Consider the following 13,656-nt stretch of genomic DNA (forward strand, 5'->3'; position numbering starts at 1 on the left):
ATTTCCAATTATCAACATCGAATTTTCCTTCATCAGGGAACCAAGGATACCATTTCCTAACTACATTAATACACATTTCTATGTCAGAAGAAGAAATATTTACACCATAAACAGCAAGTAAATGTTTAAGGCATAAGTAAGTACGGAGTAGATTTAACTTGTCCTATCACCCTGTAATTAAAATTACTTACCTGAATATCCCTTCCTGAATTCAACAATGCATGGTCCCTGTTTGGGCGCCAATTGTAACATCGAGTGCATTTGGGTCCCTGGGTAAGGGTAACAAAATCACCAGGACACAGGGGATGCAGAGTGCAAACAGCAATTGCCACTGCATGCTGTGCTTTATTGTTAGTGGTATTTAAAGACAAGCAAGCATGATCTTTGCCAAGATTTGGTCAGAAGACATTCACACAAAAATTTCAACAGATACATTTTTACTTGACCTATGAGATATTGTCTTGGTATATTATTTTTTGGGGGGGTCCGGTCGTGGGGCCTTAACTCTGGGCGCTGTCCCTCAGCTCTTGGGCTCAAGGCTAGCACTCTATCACTTGAGCCACAGCACCACTTCCGGCTTTTTTCTTTTTGCTTATGTGGTGCTGAGGAATCGAACTTAGGGCCTCATACATGCAAGGCAATCGTCTACCACTGAGCCACCTTCCCAGCCCTGTCTTGGTATATTAGTATCTAAACTATTTTAGAGCAAGCTCAAACCACTTCTCCAATCTCAGGGAAATGCTTGACCAGCTGTTTAACTATGCTTAAGCAAGCAGAAGAGCTACTTACTCAGCTCTCAGGAGTCTGTGACATGTGTTTTGAGATAGGGAGAGAGAACATTTTCCCTCTCTAGCCTGGCATGCCAAGAGCTTTTCTAATACTCAAACACAGTCCACAAATAATCCTGAGGCCAGAGCCTCCATCATTCTTCCCCTTCAACATAGACCCTGAGTCTTCACAGTCTTTGAACTGTAATCTTCCAAACTTCGCATCGTGATTATCTATGGTAGTTAAGAATGTATAAATATAAATAATATTTGCAAGAATACCAGTAGAGGAAAAATGATACAACTCTGTATATAGTGGTGTTCTTTCCAGAATATGGAGGGCATCACATTAGCAGAAGTGCAGTGTATTTTCACAATGGACATAAGCTATTCTTGATGTGAATTAAGGGAATTTTGAGGTGCACCCTACCAGTTGGAAACTGGCAGGCTAGGATGACTTTATGGCATAAATCTTGTGATTGATGGTCATAGAAATAATAGCTTAATCTGATAAACAACTGCTTACTCTTGAAGAATTAATTATCACATGCTTCATATCCCATATCAGAATGTGGCTCTTTTTCTGTTCACTTCTCAGTCTGTAACACTCCATTGGAAAATGCATCTACTGCAGAATTACATAACATGCAAACAGGTATATTTTGAATCTCTCAGGTATGGAATATTCAGAATTTGAAAATGAGTAGTTATTAGTCATAGGAATTTTGAAGAATACATGCATTCTGTCCTCTTAACAACTTATTTACTTTTAAAAGTTATGGGTTTCCATAGAATTAAACTGTTTTCTGTTTTAGTATAACAAAGTACTAAATTTATTCTATTTTCAAAATATTGGCAAGTATATTGTGAAAAAATTGTGTAGTTGGATATCATTACAGTTGATGACCCTCTGATAAAGAAGAGATAATTAATTCAAATTAGATGCCAAATAATACTGATATTTTAAAAGTTACTACATAAAGAACAATATTTACTATACCAAAACAGTGAAATTTTATTTCATCAGCTTATTTTTTTAATTTAATTTTAATGTGAAAGTGATGTGCACTGTGGTTACAGCCATTGTAAGTTAGTGAATACATAAGTTTTCAAACTTGTTATCCCCTCTCTCATTTTTCTCAGTTTTTCCTTCACCCTATTACCCCTCCCAAGTTGTAATGTACATTTCCAACTTATTGTCTTGTGAGAATTGCTATTGCATTGCTTTGCTGTTCGTCTTTTGTCTCGCCATTTTTTTGTTCCTGTTCCCTTCCCTAATTAAGGTAAATGTATACACAATACACAGAGTACCAAAATCAAACAGAGGAGGGGATAAAACATAGGGGAAAATCTCAAAGAAAATAGAAATCACATAGTACATCAAAAAAAAAAAAAACAACTACAAATAAATATGTTTCCATATCTTGGAGTTCATTTTGCTCCGCATCAGCTTATATGGTCAAATATATGCATAACAAAGCCACTGGAAAATAGTATTTTCATGGACACTATATAATGAAAGCAACATGTTAACTGTTTTTGATGGTGAAGGTGGGATTAAGATTGGTGAATTCACGATTCTGATAAAGGAATTTCAAAAGAGTTAAAAATTTATGACAGGTAAATTTTAATTGTTCAAAATTATAACAACTTAGCCTATTAAGAAAATTTAAAATTGTCTGGGAAAATAGGCTTTCATGCAAAGAAATCCATGGAGACTTAGCTGAGAGGGAGCAATGTGGGTGAATATGGCTCATTTTCACACTACACAAACAAACCTCACAAACCTTGCTGTAAATCCTGTAGGTTCCCTTGAGAATTGTCCTTACCCAAGAAATAAACTCTGACTGTGTGAAACAATGTTGTAGTGGAATTTAAATTCAAAATTCTTTAAAAAAAAAAAAAAGAAATCAAAATTTGCGAATTGACATTTAATTACCAAACAGTAATTCTGTGAAAAAGAAATACAATTCAAAATCACTTGACTTTATTAAAAGTTTGAGAAAAGAGTAGTGAAGAGAGATGAGAGAAACCATAGAGGACTGTTTTCTCTCCAGTGGTGTAATGGGTTCTTGATCTTGATTCTTCCATTCGATCTTCATAAGCTATAAAGCCACAACTCAGGACTGGAGTAACCAGTTCAGACAAAGAATACTCACAGAATGGGGGCTGGGAAAGTGGCTCAGTGGTAGAGCGCTTGCCTTGCATGCCTGAGACCCTGGGTTTGATTCCACCACATAAGAAAAAAAGAAAAAAGCCAGAAGTGGAGCTATGGCTCAAGTGGTAGAGCACTAGCCTTAACCTCAAGAGCTAAGGGACAACGCCCAGGCCCAAAGTTCATGCCCCACGACCAGACCAAAAAAAAAAAAAAACGGAATAAAATGTTTGCAGTAGATGTAGGTGATTTATAACCTTAGACAATCTATTTAAATCTGTTCAAAATTCTCCCCTACCCAAACCTGCCCTCTTTGAACAGCTTTGTTTGCTTTTCCCAAGACTGCCCTTCATTAACTGCTTAAAATTTTGTGAGGTCATATACATACTTTCTAGAGATTGCTGTTTGGTTGTGATTTTTGTGTGTTTTTGTTTGTAGTTGTGTTCTTAACTGAATTTCAAAAGGTTGTGCAAGTGTGTTACAATTAAATATGTCTATCTAATTGTCCAATGCTCCTGAATCAGAGTCACTCATTCTATCATTCTCAACCAACCTTTTTTCCAAGATTTATTTCAGATTTACCACTTACTTATTCATGTGTACATTGAGTATTCTAGCTGTACTTGCCCCTTGTTCCATTTTTCATTCATTCTATGTCTTTACTATTATTCATTTCTGGTTTCAACTTCGTGATAGTCATTCTGTTAAACTGTCTGTTAATACTTTGAAAGGTTTATATACATTCCATAGAGTTTCAATCCTGAATATACTTGAACTGATGTCAGCATATACTTCCATAATTCATGCTTGATGTCAGCATATACTTCCATAATTCATGCATCTGTAATAACAATTTGCAAGACTGGGGACGTGAAGCACCTAAACATCATTTTATTCCCATCTTTTTGGAAGATTAAGCTTTAGTCAACAAGAAAGTTTAAAAATCGCTTAGAATTTATAGCTAACTACCAGTTTTTATAAATGGCTTTGTGCAATGGTGTGTGATTATTTTATTTTACATGGGATGATATTTTCTACTACCTATAAGTTTTGGAAAAAGAAGAAAACTAAAATTTACTACTTAGAGGAATATGATAGAAATAGAAGATAGATTTTATGTTTGTCACATCTCTGATCAGTACCCATATTCATGATTTAAAGTCATATTTCTTACTATGTTAGACATATAGGGAAAATATATGATAAGGCAACACATGATAAGGCAACTATTAGTGACTTTTTAAAATGTACCTTCTTATGTGATGAAATTTACTTTATTAGCTAATATTTGGGTTAGAATTATGGGAGGTTGATATATTTAACACATTTCTGGAAGGCACCTACTGAACAAGGCAAATGGTAGGAGATACTATTTCTACACTTTATTGAATGGTTGAACTTATTTGGCATTAGTGTTGGGTAAATAAATCAACTCTATTGTAGCTTGATTCCTGCACTTGAGAAACTTTTAATGTCACTATCATCTACTTGTCAAGTGTTATTTTGTTGAATATGATTCTAAAAAGTTTATTTGAAAAGGAATATACTTTCAGTAGGTTATCATTGGTTTGAAAATGACATTTTTATTCTACAGAACCAAGTTTTACTGAAGTACTAGTGTTTTGAAGCACTAAGGGTCTTCTCAATTAATGTTTTTCTAAATTATATTTCACCTCTAAATCAAGTTTTCCTAGTCTTGGTAGACCAATTATGGATCTATGATTCCAGAAATTTTTTTTTGGCTGCACTGAAATCTTTCATTAATCATTAGGAGAGGGGTATTAAAATTAATCTTTTGACATTTGTGATTTTGTTTACTCATATGGGCTTGTCATCTGTAAATTGAAAGTTTGAACTACAGTACATTCTCTCATATATTGTGGTTTCCTCTTTCATTTTAAGTTGCCTTACATTTCACAATTGCTTACTGCTAATTAGTAAAGGAATTGGGACCCTGAAATACTATAGGAAATAAGAAATTGAGATGGGTCTTCAATTACTTTCTGTTAGCATGCTGCATGGGCCAAGGTGAGAAGACTTGCCATTGTTATCTGATGATGCAGATAACTGGGACCTGGTATCCTCTGACCCGTGGGTACTGCAGAAGAATAATAGCTTTTAGGCATCATATGAAGAAAATCACTTTGGGACCAGCGAGTTAGTACAATAAACACAGCAGCAGTGTAAAATCTCTTCTAGATTAGAGGAAAACAATACTTTTTTTTTTTTTTTTTTTACTATGTGAATTCAGAAGACCAAGAACACTTAGATGGTATCACAAGTTTATAGCAAAGACATTGCATTGATACTTTTTATATTCAAATATATATTCTAAACCTAATTATTTATGTTCCAATCTATTTATGGGAATAAATTTCAATTTATTTGTCAAATTATGAATTAATTCTAGTAAGTGTCACTGTGTGAAATTTAAGATCAGCACATATAAATATAAAATATATAAGTACATATAATATAAGAAATTGTTATTCATTGTTCTGTTTTGGTTAGGGTATCAAAGGCAACTCTGTTTTAAAGTATTATTCCATTATCTCTACCTCAGTTTTTGGTAGAGTTAGACCTAAAGCTTTACCATTTGTAAATTTAAAGCCTGGAGGCAAGAGGAAACACTTTGATTAAAACATTACCAATTTAAGGCCTAATATCGATGAAAAATATATAGACTTCTTCAGGAGCTATGGACATATTTGGTGATAGAAAGTCAGTAGTGTAAGTTCCTGCCTGGTTGTATGGTAGACAGGCCAGGATATTAAGTAAACATGCATATAAACAACTTTTTCACTTTTTTGGCTTTAGCTACTTTTGAAATAATAGGTATAATAAACAATTATATATATATATATTTGTTGTTGTTGTTTTTGGGTCCAGTCGTGGGGTCTGAACTCTGGGCCTGGGCCCTGTCCCTCAGCTCTTCAGCTCAAGGCTAGAGCTCTACCACTTGAGTCACAGCAACACTTCCGGCTTTTTTCTTTTTGCTTATGTGGTGCTGAGGAATCAAACCCAGGGCTTCAGTCATGCAAGGCATGCGCTCTACCACTGAGCCAACGTCCCAGCCCAAACAATTACATTTTGATAAAATACCTTCTATTCTGAACAATTCGGTCTGAAGTGTTCATCTCTCTATGAACCCTTGTAACTAAGATTAGTTTTGTTCCAGTAAGAATCTATGCTGTCAGTGTAAGATATTCTGGTTGGTCTGTTCCTACATGGAAGAAGGGTAAAGGGTCAGGAAGACATTTGTGCCACTGAGACCTCATTTAGGAGATTTTAAGCTGCAGAAGTTTAGAAATAGCTCTTAAGAAAGGCTTACTTTGAATCCATTAGCTCCACAAAGCTAACTCAGTTGATAAATAAGTACTTGAAAAGCCATCACCTTTGGACTTAGCTGTAAAGGTTTCAAAGTATGATCAAATTTAAAATGAAAACGACAAAATAGTTATTGACAAAAAATTGCAAATGTGAACAATCGACCATACAATATAAGTTTTTTCCACTATGCACAGAATTTTAGAGAAATAAGATCAATAGCATTTTTAGGAAAAATAAGGGTTCCTTGTTACAAATAGGCAACCATGGATATATGCCTGTATAAATATTGTATCATTACGTACTTAAATTTAGAGGATACTACATGCTTCAGCAGCAGGTCTACCCAAATTACAACAATACAGAGATTAAAATGGTACTTGCACAAGGATGGTATGAAAATTTGTGAAATATTCCATATTTTTCATTCTTCAAATGCAAGAAATGAAAAACAGTTATTAAAAAGTTGATTACAAAAATACAAGTGTAACAATACATGTAATTCATAGAATTAAAGGTTAGTTTGACATCAGTATATTAAATCTTCACCTTAGAAAGGCCCTTACATAGCATAAACTTTATAAAACTTGAAATTAGATAACATTGTCATTTTATCCCAAAGAAATAAAATTTAAACCATGGTCATAGGGTTTTCCCGGAAGATGGTGGAGGAGAAGCTGTAGGCTAAACAAGCTCTCGCATAGAAAGCAGTTTTAGAGTTCCAGTGAACAGTCCTAAGCCAGAGAATCACACCAAGTGTGCCATCACTATACACAGAGGACAGAGAGGGAAAATCCAGGCAAGGAGACAGATCTGAGCACTTGCCAGCAGCCTCGGTAGCAGCGTTGGCCATAGCCGCCATCCTGTAACACAGAGAATGCAGGACAAAGGAGCCAGACACGGTGGACAAGCAGATTCTACTCAACACCAGCAAGAACTGACAAGGAGCAGACATCTTCATCTTGCAGTTCGCAGACCAGAGACCACCCAGGAACCAAGACTCGGCGGGAGTAGAAGCCAAATGTCCTCACTCCTTCTCAGAGAGCAGAGGAGAGAAGGCCACCCCTCCCCCCCAACTACCAGACATCTCCATCTTGGGTACTGACAAAGCTCGGTGGAGCTGCTAGCTCCAACTAAGGCCTTGGAAGAAAACTAGAGTCATTTAGCAGGTCACAAGAACCTAAAGAGTCCTACCAGAGAGCTCCACCCAGGGAAAAATCACCCAGCTCAGGTGCAAGCTCCAAGAGTGGCTTTCTTCACTGGGTAATCAGAGCCAGAGTCTGCCCCTCCCTTTAGCATCCTTGACAATCAATTGAAATTCAGTAAACATAAACCTGGAGAGTGGCTCCACGCTGGGCTCTCTGAGTTTCTCACAAGCTACCTCCTGGGAAAAGCTACTGTTTGCTGAAAGGCCTCAACTCTACCCAGAACCTAGCCTCATCACAGCATCTCCAAACTTGAGGAAAAAGCCATGTCCCTCTTTTGTGTTAATCAAAGCAGATCTCTCTCCCATTGAACTAACCTGAGAGAAGGATCACAAAATCCTGGGTAAAGTAGAGCATTTTTCTGCCTGTTCAAACAAACTGACTTAAGAAACCAACCAAGCCATAGGAAAATCAAACACCACAAGCAGACCAGAGACTCCAACAAGAGGCTGGTTACAGACACAAGGGAGATACAGGATTTTTCCCACCACTCCCAAAAAAATTAAAGAACTATTTTTTTTGTACATTTTATTAAAAAAATTTTTTTCTAAACCGTTTTTTTTTAATTTTTACCTTTTTTGAAAAAAAAGTTTCCTAGTAACTATTTTCCCCTCTTATAATTTTTATTTCAGTGGTATATGTGTGTGTGCGTTATTCTTCTTTTTTTCTTAAAATTTTTTTGTTTTTTATTTTGCTCTATTGAACTTCTGATCTTTATTCTTTCTTTCTTATTCTTTTCACCTTTACTTCTCTTTTGTTCTTTTTTATGTGACTTAATTGTTTTTCTGCACATTCTCAGATATACACATAGTCCATTATTAGACCTTATCCTCCATGTGTACACACTTAATCCACAAATTTATTACTCAGTTCAAAACCTCTTAGACTTAAATTCCTTAATAGCATTACTACCTATTTATACCTATGTAATATTTTAAGTATTTTTATTTTTAAGTTTTTCACATCTCTTTTATATCCCTCCCCTTCTGCATTATATGCACGTTCTTCTCTGAATATTTCGTTTTTGATTCTGCATAATATTTTTAATTTTTACTTTTCAATTTTTTCTGGTCTCTTTTTCCCCCTTTCTCTTTTCTTTTTTCTCTCTCTACTTTCATCCTATCCAACCTATTTCCTGCTTTGAGATTAAGACTTAGTTAAGTTAAATCTCCCTGTGCCTTCCCACATATCTCTATTCCTATTTTTTACCCACATCTCTCCCTCAACCTAATAATTTCTGGTTTGCCAAATTCGGATTTGCAGTTTGTAGCCCATTAATATATAGTTGTTTGACGTTGAATAGATGTTCTATTGAACTATATTGTATCTGCAGACTATTGACTGGGCAAATATAGACTTTGGTTGATGCTTGCCTTAAGATAGTGTTCAAGCAAAGAACTGGTGTTATTTTCATCCCAAATAGGCAGAGTAAGCCGGAAAAACAAAAGAAAAATGTCAAGTCCGGGTATCTCAACTCTCACTCATGAAAATCAGGGGACAGAACAGATAATGAATAATCCAGAGGAGAGTTCCCAAATAGCTCTACAAACACTGCTGGCAAACATGATAAATGAAAAGATTGAAAACATACAAAGGAATCTGTATGAGCATGATAGGGAGAGAGGAGGCAAACCAAAGGTTTATAAAGGAATATCCTGAGCGTGAGGAAGCTACTCAAAAACTGATACAGGATTTGCGTGAACAGCTTGAGAATACTCAAAGAGAAAGGCAGGAATGGCATGAACAGATTGAGAACACTCAAAGAGAACTACAGGAATGGCGTGAACGTGAGGAAGCTAAGCGAAGAGTAATACAGGAATTGAGAGAGCAGGATGAGGATACACAATGATCACTAAAGGTGTTCATGGAATCCAGTAACAAACAGCTGAAGTAATTCAGGGAGACCACAAAGGGAATGCTGAATGGAACCCAACAGAAGAAATGGGAATCTAAGCAAACCATAACCAAACAACTAATTGACTTGAGAATAAACACTGAACACCAAATTAAGGAAGTAAAGAAGTTTATACAAGATCTAAAACAAAGCTTCAATAAAGCATTTGAAGCCATCAAAGCTGTCCAATTAGAAGGAAAAGAAATTTTAAAAAAGTGGAAACTCTTGACAGCAGGTTAGACCATGCAGAAGATCGAAACTCGGGGATTGAAGACAGCCTAAATATTATAGAGAAAGAACATACAACCATCCAAGTCAAGTCCAAGAAATATGACAGATTAATCCAACAGTTGGAAGACAGCATCAGAAGGCCTAATCTAAGGATAATGGGTGCAGAGGAGCACCTAGAAACAGAAGAAGTAAATCGTCTAGGAAATTGGTTTAACAGAATCCTAGCAGAGAACTTCCCAAACATGGAAAAAGATAGGCCTATTCAGATACAAGAAGCTTTTAGAACTCCAAATAGACCAGACAGGAACAGGACATCCCACCATCACATTATAATCCGCAGAGGATGAATTCCGACCAAGGAAAATATCCTTAAACATTTGAAGGAGAAAAGATTAATCACCTATAAAAGCAAACCAATTAAAATCACCTCAGATTTCTCAGCAGAGACAATCAAAGCAAGAAGAGCCTGGAATGATGTATGCCATGCCTTTAAAACAAACAGCAATCAACCAAGAATACTGTACCCAGCTAAACTCTCCTTCATAACTGAAGGCCAAATAAAAACCTTCCATAGCAAAGAAAAATTGAAACAATACATCTCCACCAAACCAGCCGTACAAAAGATTCTTAAAGACGTCCTACACATAGAAAACCAACAAGACCACAATAAAGGCCAATAAAATGCACCCAAACTGAGAATCCAAGAACATAGGAAGAACCCAGTTTTTGTAGCCCCCAAGAAGGTAGATAACATGACAGGAGCTCCCAAATTCCTCTCAGTCCTATCTCTCAACATTAACATACATAATTATCCAATTAAGCGACATGGACTGTACAGTAGGATTAAAAAGCAAGATCCTTCTATCTGATGTCTTCAGGAGTCACATCTTGCCAGTAAACACAAACACATTTTAAGTGTTAAAATCTGGAACAAAATCTACCAAGCAAACGGCCCCCATAAACAGTCGGGAGTTGCAATCCTAATATCAGATAAAATAGTCTTCAAATTAAAATTCGTGAGAACAGATAAAGAAGGTGGCTACATAATAATTAAGGGATTTCTCCTTCAGGAGGATATTACAATTTTAAATATCTATTCGCCAAACAACGTAGCACCAAAATTTATCCAAGAAACATTCCTTTCCCTCAAATCCCACAGAGATCCAAAGACATTAATTGTTGGGGATTTTAATACACCACTCTCCCCTCTAAATAGATCAACTCGGAAAAAACCCAATAGAGAAACGCAGATGTAAACAACTGCATAGATCAAGTAGATTTAACAGACATCTATGGAATATTTCACTCACCAGCATCACAATACAAGTTTTTCTCAGAAGCACATGGAACATTTTCTAAAATAGACCACATTTATGCCACAATGCAAACTTGTCAAAATTGAGAAACATTGAAGTTATACCTTGCATTCTCTCTGACCACAAGGGAATAAAATTAGAACTCAACACCAAAAGCCACCAAAGAAACTCCTGTAACACATGGAGCCTGAACAACACACTGCTGAATCATGAGTGGGTCATGGAAGAGATTAGAAAGGAAATTCAAATGTTCATGCAATTCAACAAAAATTAGCACACAAATTACCAGCTCCTCTGGGACAAGCAAAGGCAGTACTCAGAGGCAAGTTTATAGCTCTGAGATCCTATATCAACAAATTGGAGAGATCTGAAACCAACAATGTAATGAGACATCTGAACCTCCTTGAAAAAGAGCAGCAAGATATACCCCAATATAATAGATGGAAAGAAATAATTATTTTAATTAATTCATTTTAATTAAAATTAAATCAGAATTAAATGAATTTGAATCCAATAAAACTATAGAAATTATCAATAAAACAAAGAGTTGGTTCTTGGAAAAAATTAACAAAATTGACAGACCCTTAGCAAATCTTATCACAAAAAGAAGAGAACACACCCAAATCAATAAACTCAGAGATGAGAATGGAAACAACCAAGATTCAGAATATTATAAGGGAATAATTCGCAAAACTTTATGCTAATAAGTTTGAGAACTTGGCAGAAATGGACTTTTTCCTAGCAAATATTGACATGCCAATACTAAACCAAGATGAGTTAAACCATCTTAACTGGAGCTTATCAAGCATTGAAATAGAAACAGCAATAAGAGACCTCTCACCTAAGAAAAGTCCAGGTTCAGATGGTTTACAGCAGAAATCTACAAGGCCTTTAAATGCAGAGCTCACACCAATACTACTCCAACTCTTCAATGAAATTGAAAGAGAAAGTTCACTACCGAACACATTCTATGAAGCCATCATCACCCTCATCCCAAAACCAGGCAGGGACTCATCAAAGAAAGAGAACTATAGACCCATTTTTTTTTGATGAACATTGATGCAAAACTTCTCAACAAAATTATGGCCAATCGTCTTCAACAATGCATCCAGAAAATCATTCAACATGATCAAACAGTATTCATTTCAGGGATGCAAATCAATTAATATAATTCCTCACATCAACAGAAGCAAGGATAAGAACCACATGGTTATCTCAATATATGCAGAAAAAGCATTTGACAAGATCCATCACCCCTTTATGATGAAGGTTCTGGAAAAATTAGGAATCCATGAAACATTCCTCAATAGAATAAAGGCTATATATGACAAACCTACAGCCAGCATTATACTTAATGGTGAAAAACTAAAGTCATTTCCTCTTAACTCAGGAACAAGACAAGGATGTCGACTATCGCCAATTCTCTTCAATCTTGTATTAGAATCCCTATCTACAGCAATAAGACAGGATGCAAACATAAAGGTGATCCAAATAGGGAAAAAAGAAATAAAATTCTCCCTCTTTGCAGATGACATGATCTTGTATTTAAAGAATCCCATAGACTCCACTCCCAAATTACTCAAGTTGATTCAAAACTTTGGCAAAGTAGCGGGGTATAAAATTAACCCCCCAAAATCAATGGATTTTCTGTATGGCAACAATAAGTAAAGTGTTGGTGAAATTAGGAAAGCAATTCCATTTGTAATAGCCCCACAAAAAATAAAATACCTTGGAATTAACTTAACCAAAAAGTGAAGGACCTTTATGATCAAAACTGTAAAAACTTGACAAAGGATATCAAAACAGAACATAGAAAATGACAAAAATTCCCATGCTCCTGGATTGGAAAAATCAACATCGTGAAAATGGCAATACTTCCCAAGGCTATCTATAAATTCAATGCAATACCTATCAAAATTCCAAACTCAGTCTTCAAGAAAATAGAAGAGGCAATCCAAAAATTCATATGGAATAATAAAAGACCCCAAATAGCACAAACGCTCCTCAATTGAAAGAAAACTGCTGGAGGAATACAAATACCAAATTTCAAACTCTACTATAAAGCCATAGTAATCAAAACAGCATGGTATTGACACCAGAACAGATCTCTGGACCAATGGAATAGAATTGAAAACCCAGAAATGAACCTACAGACCTATAGCCATCTAATCTTTTATAAGGGAGCTAAAACAATAGAATGGAAGAAAGACAGCCTTTTCAGTAAATGGTGCTAGCAAAATTGGTTAACTAATTTTAGAAAACTAAAGTTAGATCTTTATATGTCACTCTGCACCAGAAGCAACTCCAAATGGATCAAAGACCTCAGAGTCAAAGCAGACACTCTGAAAACATTACAGGATGGAATAGGAGAAAACCTAGGTCTCCTTGGTGCAGTCTGAAATTTTCTTAATAGAGACCCAGAAACACAACAATCAAAGAAAGTTTGGACAAATGGGATTGCATGAAGTTGCAGAGCTTCTGCATGGCAAAGGACATAGCTAGCAAGATCAATAGAAAGCCCACAGATTGGGAGAAGATCTTCACTAGCCATACAACCGACAAGGGTCTCATATCTAAAATATACTTGGAACTCAAAAAATCAACCCCCAACAACAAATCCTCAAAGAAACAACTGCCCAATAAATAAGTGTGCTAAAGACTTAAACAGAAACTTCTCTGAAGAAGAAAGAAGGATGGCCAACAGACACATGAAGAAATGCTCAACCTCCCTAGCAATAAAAAGAAATGAAAATCAAAACAA

General features: G+C 35.8%; 1 pseudogene; it reads left to right on the forward strand.

Annotated features, from left to right (window-relative positions):
- The first annotated feature begins 6,574 nt into the window (after positions 1–6,574).
- Positions 6,575–6,674, forward strand: LOC122123457 (annotated as a pseudogene).
- Positions 6,675–13,656: the final 6,982 nt, after the last annotated feature.

The sequence above is a fragment of the Dipodomys spectabilis genome, unplaced genomic scaffold (assembly GCF_019054845.1).
Source record: "Dipodomys spectabilis isolate Male_0828 unplaced genomic scaffold, ASM1905484v1 ptg000228l, whole genome shotgun sequence".
In the NCBI taxonomy this organism is placed as follows: Eukaryota; Metazoa; Chordata; class Mammalia; order Rodentia; family Heteromyidae; genus Dipodomys; species Dipodomys spectabilis.